This window comes from Oratosquilla oratoria, chromosome 38, assembly GCF_046742065.1.
Source record: "Oratosquilla oratoria isolate Oo_2021 chromosome 38, ASM4674206v1, whole genome shotgun sequence".
In the NCBI taxonomy this organism is placed as follows: domain Eukaryota; kingdom Metazoa; phylum Arthropoda; class Malacostraca; order Stomatopoda; family Squillidae; genus Oratosquilla; species Oratosquilla oratoria.
The window spans coordinates 46,523,219-46,530,718 of NC_134814.1; positions in this window are offsets into that span (position 1 = coordinate 46,523,219).

Here is a 7,500-nt window from a genome sequence, read left to right on the forward strand (position 1 = left end):
TCCCCTTCCCGTAAAATACAACTAGGTAAATACAACTAGGTAAATACACACACATATATATATATATACATATATATATATATTTATATATATATATATATATATATGTGTGTGTGTGTGTGTATTTACCTAGTTGTGTTTACCTAGTTGTATTTTACGGGAAGGGGAGCTATGCTCGTGTGGTCCCGTCTTCATATCTCATTTTATCTAAACTATTTTTAAATTCATGTATTGTTTTTGCACACACCACTTTCTCATCTAACTTGTTCCAACTGTCTATTACTCTGTGAGGAAAGCTGTTCTTTTTCAAATCTCTTCTATAGCTGTCATTTTTTATTTTCTTTCCGTGTCCTCTAGTATTTCTGTCATCCCATTTTATCAGAGTCTCTCTATCAGTAATTTCTATGCCTTTCATGATTCTGTAAATAGCTATCAAATCTCCTCTCTCTCTTCTTTGCTCTAGTGTCTGTAGTTCAAGTTTTTCTAGTCTCTCTTCATATGATAGTTTTGAGAGTGTTGGTGCCAATTTTGTAATTGCTCTTTGTATTCTTTCAAGTTTTGTTATACATTTTTTTGCACTTGGTGACCATATCGTTGCTGCATATTCCAATCTTGGTCTTATCAGGGTGATTAGAATTTTCTTCACCATTTCTTCATCCAGGTATGTAAATGCAACTTTGATTGTTCTTATTAAATTATAAGTTTCTCCAAAAATCTTATTTATATGTTTCTCAGGTGACATATTATTCATAACAATGACTCCTAGGTCCTTCTCATTTTCTACTTTTTTTATTCCTTCTTCTCCCAATTTATATGCTCCTGTTATTCTGTTTTTGCTTTTTCCAAATTCCATTATACTACACTTTTTTGTATTGAACTCCATCTCCCACTTCCTACTCCATTCTTGTACTTTATTTAGATCTCTCTGTAGTGATTCACAATCTTCTTCAGTTTTCACTCTTTTCAGTAGTTTTGCATCATCTGCAAAGAAGCTCATATAGCTTTCAATTCCTTCATCCATATCATTAATATATATAGCAAACATTATTGGGGCCAGAACTGTTCCCTGCGGAACACCGCTTATTACTTCATCCCATTTTGAGTGCTGGTTTCTTATCACTACTCTCATTTTTCTTTCTTGCAAAAATGTCTTCCATCCAATTTAGTAGTATGCTCTGTATTCCTCCTTCAGTTTCTAATTTCTTAAGCAACTTCTTATGTGGTACTTTGCCAAAAGCTTTCTTTAGGTCTAGAAATGCACAGTCCGCCCATCCATCTTTTTCTTGTATTATATCTATTAGCCTTGAGTAGAAACATTAAATTGGTGACGCATGATCGTCCTTGTCTGAATCCAAATTGCCTTGGATTTAACACTGTTTTTTTCTAAATATTTTACCCATCTACTTTTGATAATTCTTTCACAAATTTTTGCTATTGTACTTGTTAGAGAGACTGGTCTATAGTTGGTAGGTTCTTCTTTATTTCCTCCTTTATATATAGGTACTATATTTGCTTTTTTCCAATCTTCTGGAACTTTTCCTTCTTTCAAGGAACTATTTAGTATGCTATGTATTTTGTCTGCCAGTTCATTCCTGCATTCTTTCAGTATCCAGTTTGCTATTTCATCTGGTCCATGCGATTTTCTGACATCAAGATTACTCAAGTGTGTTAATATTTCATTCTTTGTTACTTCTATTTCTTCCATAGGCGGGACTTTCTCTTTCCATTCGTTCTCTTCAGGTTGTATGTTCTCCCTTGTAAACACTGATTTAAAATGCTTGTTCATAATTTCCGCCATTTCCATTTCCTCAGTGTATTCAACTCCCTCTTGTCTTAATTTCTCCAAGTCTTGATTGTTTTTCAGTTTATTGTTTACAAATCTGTAGAATAGTTTTGGTTGATCTTTACACTTTTCTATGATATCTTTTTCATATTTTCTCTTTTCCTCTCTGCACGTTTGTACATATTCATTTCTATAATAGGTATATATTTTCCATTTTTCAGGTCTTCTGTCTTTTTTCTATCTGGTCTAGGCTTTGTCTCTTTTGTCTTTTAACTCTCTACAACTTTTGTTGTACCAGCATTTTACATATTCTTTTTCTTGTTTTTGTCTTGGGACATACTTTTCCACTCCTTTTTTGTAAATTTTTGTCAAAAGATTCCATTTCTCTTCTACTGTTGTTTCTTCTTTGTATATTTCTTCCCAGTTTTCCTTTTGAAAGAATTCTCTTATTTTATCAAAGTTTGTTTTTCATACATAATTTTTCCTTTTCTATATTGTTCATTTCTTTTCATATATTTTTCTTCATTAAGTTCCAGTTCAATCAATATGTGGTCACTTTTACTTATTGGTGTTTTATATTCAATTTTGTCCACTATTCTAGGTTCGGATGTAATTATTAGGTCTAGTCTCGATGGCTCTTCTTCATTTCTATACCTAGTGTTCTCCTGTATCCATTGTGTCATTGTATGGTCAGTAACCATCTCAAGTAGAGCGTTTCCCCATGAGCCGTCTCCACCCTTTACTGTCATTTCTTCCCAGCAGATTTCTTTGCAATTAAAGTCGCCCATCATAACTATTTTTCCTCCCTCTTCCATTATCTTGTTTAATGTTATCTTTGTGTCCTCTAACATACTTTTATGTTCACTCTCTTCCCACGAGGCTGTTTTCGGGGGCACATAATTTATCACAAACTTTCTGCTCTTCTTATCTCTATCTTCTACTTCCATCATTATCATCTCTACTGTATTCTTTCCATATGTGACACACTTCACGCTTATATCCTTCTTAGTCAGGAACATAACTCCACCCCCTTCCTTTTTCACTCTGTTTCTAATCCAATAATTATATGCATCATGTCCTACACTGTTGGGTGGTAGTGGACCTTTTAATTTTGTTTCCACAATTCCCATTATGTCTGGTTCTTTTTCTTTCAAATAATCATTCAGCTCATTCAATCCTGTTATTAATCCATCTATATTTGTGTAAGACACTCTTAGTTTTCTGCCACTTCCATTGTGTTCTCTGTTTCCCTTTTGTTTTTCTCTTGTATGTCGACTTTCTTTAGTTTCATATTCACTACTCTCCAATAGAATCTCTCTTTTTCTGACTCCGTTCTTACCTCGTTTTTTCCCTTAGCTTCAAGTCTTTTCTGCTTTTCTTCCTCTCTTTCCTCTTTATTCATTTCCTTTTTTATCCATACCTTTTTATATTGTTCACTTGTTGCTAGTTTCCCTGTTTTGGATAAGATATTCTCAGCCGTAGTTTGTGACCTGAATTTAATCTTAATTGGTCTGGTTTTGTCTGTACTATATTTCCCGAGCCTGAATTTCTCTTCGATTTGTTTCATTATTTCTGGTTCATCTTCCTGAACTAATTCTAGTAAATTTCTTACTTTTTCATTTTCCTCTTTGATTCTTGTGGTTCTCTCTGGGTTATGTTTCTCTTCCATTCCTAATATAATTATACATTTCTTTCTGTCTGCTAAGTCTCTTACTATATTCTCCTTCTGTCTCATCACTTTAATAACTGAGTTTTCAGTTTGTTCATTCATTTGCTGTCTGATTATGTCAGTAAATGCAACTTTGCTATTTTTTTGGATTTTTTTCCAACCCTCCTTGTTCTCCTTATTATTCTCCTTTATTCTCATCTTTTACTTCTTTTAACTGTTTTTTTAATTCTTCAATTTCCTTAGTTAAGTTTTTGTTCGCCTTCTCTAGTTCTTCCAATTTTTCAATTCTCCGTATAATGTTGTTAACATGACCGAACCTACGCTCCAAGTCCTCGATCATCTTATCGACCTTCTCTTCTAGTCTTGTCAGTCTTGTGTTCCCCCCACCCTCTTTAAATCCCTGGAAAATATTCTCATCACTTTCTACTGTATTGCTCTTATCTATACTTCTAATCTTTACATTTTTATTAGACATTTCATCGTCGCTCAGCTGGTCGGGGGGCCTTTTGTTTACCTTTCGCCAGTCTGCCTGGGCCAAGTCCTCTCCTTCTTCATTTCCTTCCATTTCCCTCAGCAATCTCTCCCCTTCTCCTCTTTCCCTACTTTCCCACTACCCCACAAGCAATTTCCCCCCCACCCTGTAAATACAATAGGCACTTCTCTTTGCGTTGGGATCCACGAAACTTCAATTTTCTTCAGAACGTCTTCTAAGCCGTCCGTTCGTTGAAATGTGTGTGTGTGTGTGTGTGTGTGTGTGTGCGTGTGTGTAAATATACATACATGTATACATATATACATATATATATATATATATATATATATATATACATATATGTGTGTGTGTATATGTATTTATATATACATATATATATATACATACATATATATATATATATATGTATATATATATATATATATATATATATATATATATATACATATACATATACATATATTTCGTAAAGGAAGGAAACAGGTTTTCTTTGATGCATGTTGAATTGAATACGACAGCATTCTGACAATTGTTCAACTGTTCGATATTTTATATTCTTCTTATTAGGATTTTTCCTGCTGGAGGTTGAGCTAATACAACATCTCCATAGTTCTCCATTTAATATTTCGAGCTTTCGTTTTTAAAGAGACTTCATGACTGATAGAAAATCTGTAATAATAGACATAAATGTTGCTACAAATCTGGTAAATAACAAAAATAAAAACAAACATATAAGTGGAAAACAGTTATAAGAAAAAAGTTTAACACAAGTGTTATCACTTACGTCTAAGGGAAAAGTACAAATGGTAGGGGAAGAGAGGATGTGCCCCTCATTAGAACTATAGACAGTAATCACCAATATATGAACCAAAACACCGAACTCCCACCGCCCCCAGTTCCTATGGATATCATGAAAGAAATGTTGTATATATGTACTACAGAGGCTCCGTTCAAGTGTCCTAAAGAGAAATTGTATGTGTAGACCGACGGAATCGGAATAGGTTCACCCTTTGGTTATTTGCCCAATCCTTTATGTCCTCCGTGGAGCAAACAACATTTTTCAAGTAAACTTAAATACAAAATATACTGTAGGTAGATTGATGATATTTTTCTGTGTACACACTCCAGGGAACTCCAAGAAAGACTAAGGCTGTGGTTATAAGAAATTTCAGATTTAATGTTCTCAGTTGAAATGAATACAAATGGCAAACTCCCTTTCTAAGATGTTCTGGTCGATTCTACCTCCAATAACTTTACTATCAGTGTCTACCGTAAACCAACTAACATTGATAAATGCATGAATGGCAACAGTGAGTGTAGCAATAACTACAATAAGGGTGTAATTGGAGCATATATCAGAGTAGAGATAAAAGTATGCTCGATATGGAAAACACTGCATGCAGAACTCGAGCATTTACGACAAATGCTCACCAATAATGGTTATGCCAACCGTGACTTTGACGACATAACCAATAAGTTGATGAGCAAACTTGTGTCCAACCAGCGTGCCAGTAAGTCAATTTCTATTAATATATTCTATAGCAACACCTTCAGTGATGCATATAAAAAGGATGGAAAAGTGATCAGGAATATAATTAAGAAAAATTGCCACACCATTAAAGAGAACTGTGAGACCAAAGTTCTTATTTATTATAAAATGCCCAGTACCAGCACAATGGTTATGAAAAACAATTGTTTTAATCGAACTGACACTACATTCAAAACCAACGCTGTGTACTTATTTAAATGTTCTGCCGAGGATTGTACCTCGCAATATCACATACAATATCACTAAATGTACTCTCAGCTGAAGACTACCGAAGACCAACTTTGCAGCAGCAGGACGGGGGGGCATTAAAGATCAATAGAGGTCTTCAAGTGGATCAAAAGCTTTAACAAGGGTGACGCAAACAAGGTCATCACATTAAGACAACAGGGCAGGACTTGCAGTAATGGATTTAAATTGGACAAATTTAGACTTAAGAAGGAAATAGGCAAGAATTGGTTTACTAATAGGGTGGTCAACGAATGAAATAGACTTAGTAATCATGTAGTGAGCGTTGAAACTATCGGTTGTTTTAAGAAACGGTTAGACAACTTTATGGATGGTGGGACAGGTGGTAATGGGCATGGAACTTCCTAGTGTAGGCCTTATGATCTCTTGCAGTCGCCTTCATTCTCATGTTCTTATCACAATCAGACCAAACAGAGGCTCCCTGATTCAGTGTATCAAAATAATTTCGCACAATAAGGACCTCAGAAGGTTAAAACTTCTGGAGGCATTCCACATCAGGGATACTGTCTCCGCAATAAATATACAATCCAACATGACATCCAGTATTTTGCTGTACAAAGACGCTTACTAGAGATAGCGTTATATCAAGGTTTCCTCCTCTCCCTCTCCCCTCCCCACCCACTTCCCTGTACGATCGCCAGGCCGTCTAAGCGGTCAACTCGGCTCCAAGCTAGGAACATGGAATACTAGTGGTGCATTAACTCTTCTCTCCCATTACCATTTGTACTTTTCCCTTAGACGTAAGTGATAACACTTGAGTTAAACATTTTATTTTGTGACTTTTTTCCACTTGTATATTTGATTGTTTTCATTTTCATTATTTACCTGATTTGTACCAACATTCATATTTATTATTACAGAAATTTCATCAATCCTGATGATGTCTCTTTGAAGATGAAAGCTCGAAATGTTAAATGGAGAACTATGTATATCCTGTATTAGCTCACCCTCCAGCAGGAAAAATCCTGATAAGAAAAATAGAAAATATCAAGAAGTTGAGCAATTGTCAGAATACAGTCGTATTCAATGCAAACACCCACACACACACACACACACACACACACACACACACACACACACACACACACACACACACACACACACACACACACACACACACACACGCGCGCGCGCGCGGCCCGGTGGGAATTGCAAGCTGGATAATAAAAGAATGTATAGATAAACTAACGGACAAAATATATAAGATAATAGATTGCTCATTCAAAGAAGGAAAGGTACCGCAAGACTGGAAAAAGGCCACTATTGTGCCAATATGTAAAGGGCGAGATAAGGAAGATCCAACAAACTATAGACCGGTCTCCCTTACAAACATAATAGCTAAAATATGTGAAAAAGTCATCAAAAGGAGATGGACTAAACATCTGGAAGAAAACAATATACTGAATCCAAAACAATTTGTTTTTAGACAAGGAAAATCATGTGCCACAAACTTGATTTGTTTTTATTCAAGGTTAATAGATATAATGCAAGAAAAGGACGGATGGGCAGGTTGTGCTTTCCTGGATTTACAAAAGGCGTTTGATAAAGTACCACACACAAAATATTAAGAAAAATCGAAACAGCAGGAGATGTACAAGGGAAATTCTTGAAATGGATGGAAGATTTCTTGCATGGGAGAAAAATGAGGGTGGTACTTAGAGATAAAAAAATCGACCTGGGAAAAAATGATAAGTGGAGTCCCACAAGGTTCAGTATTAGCTCCGATAATGTTTGCTACATATATAAATGACATGGATGAA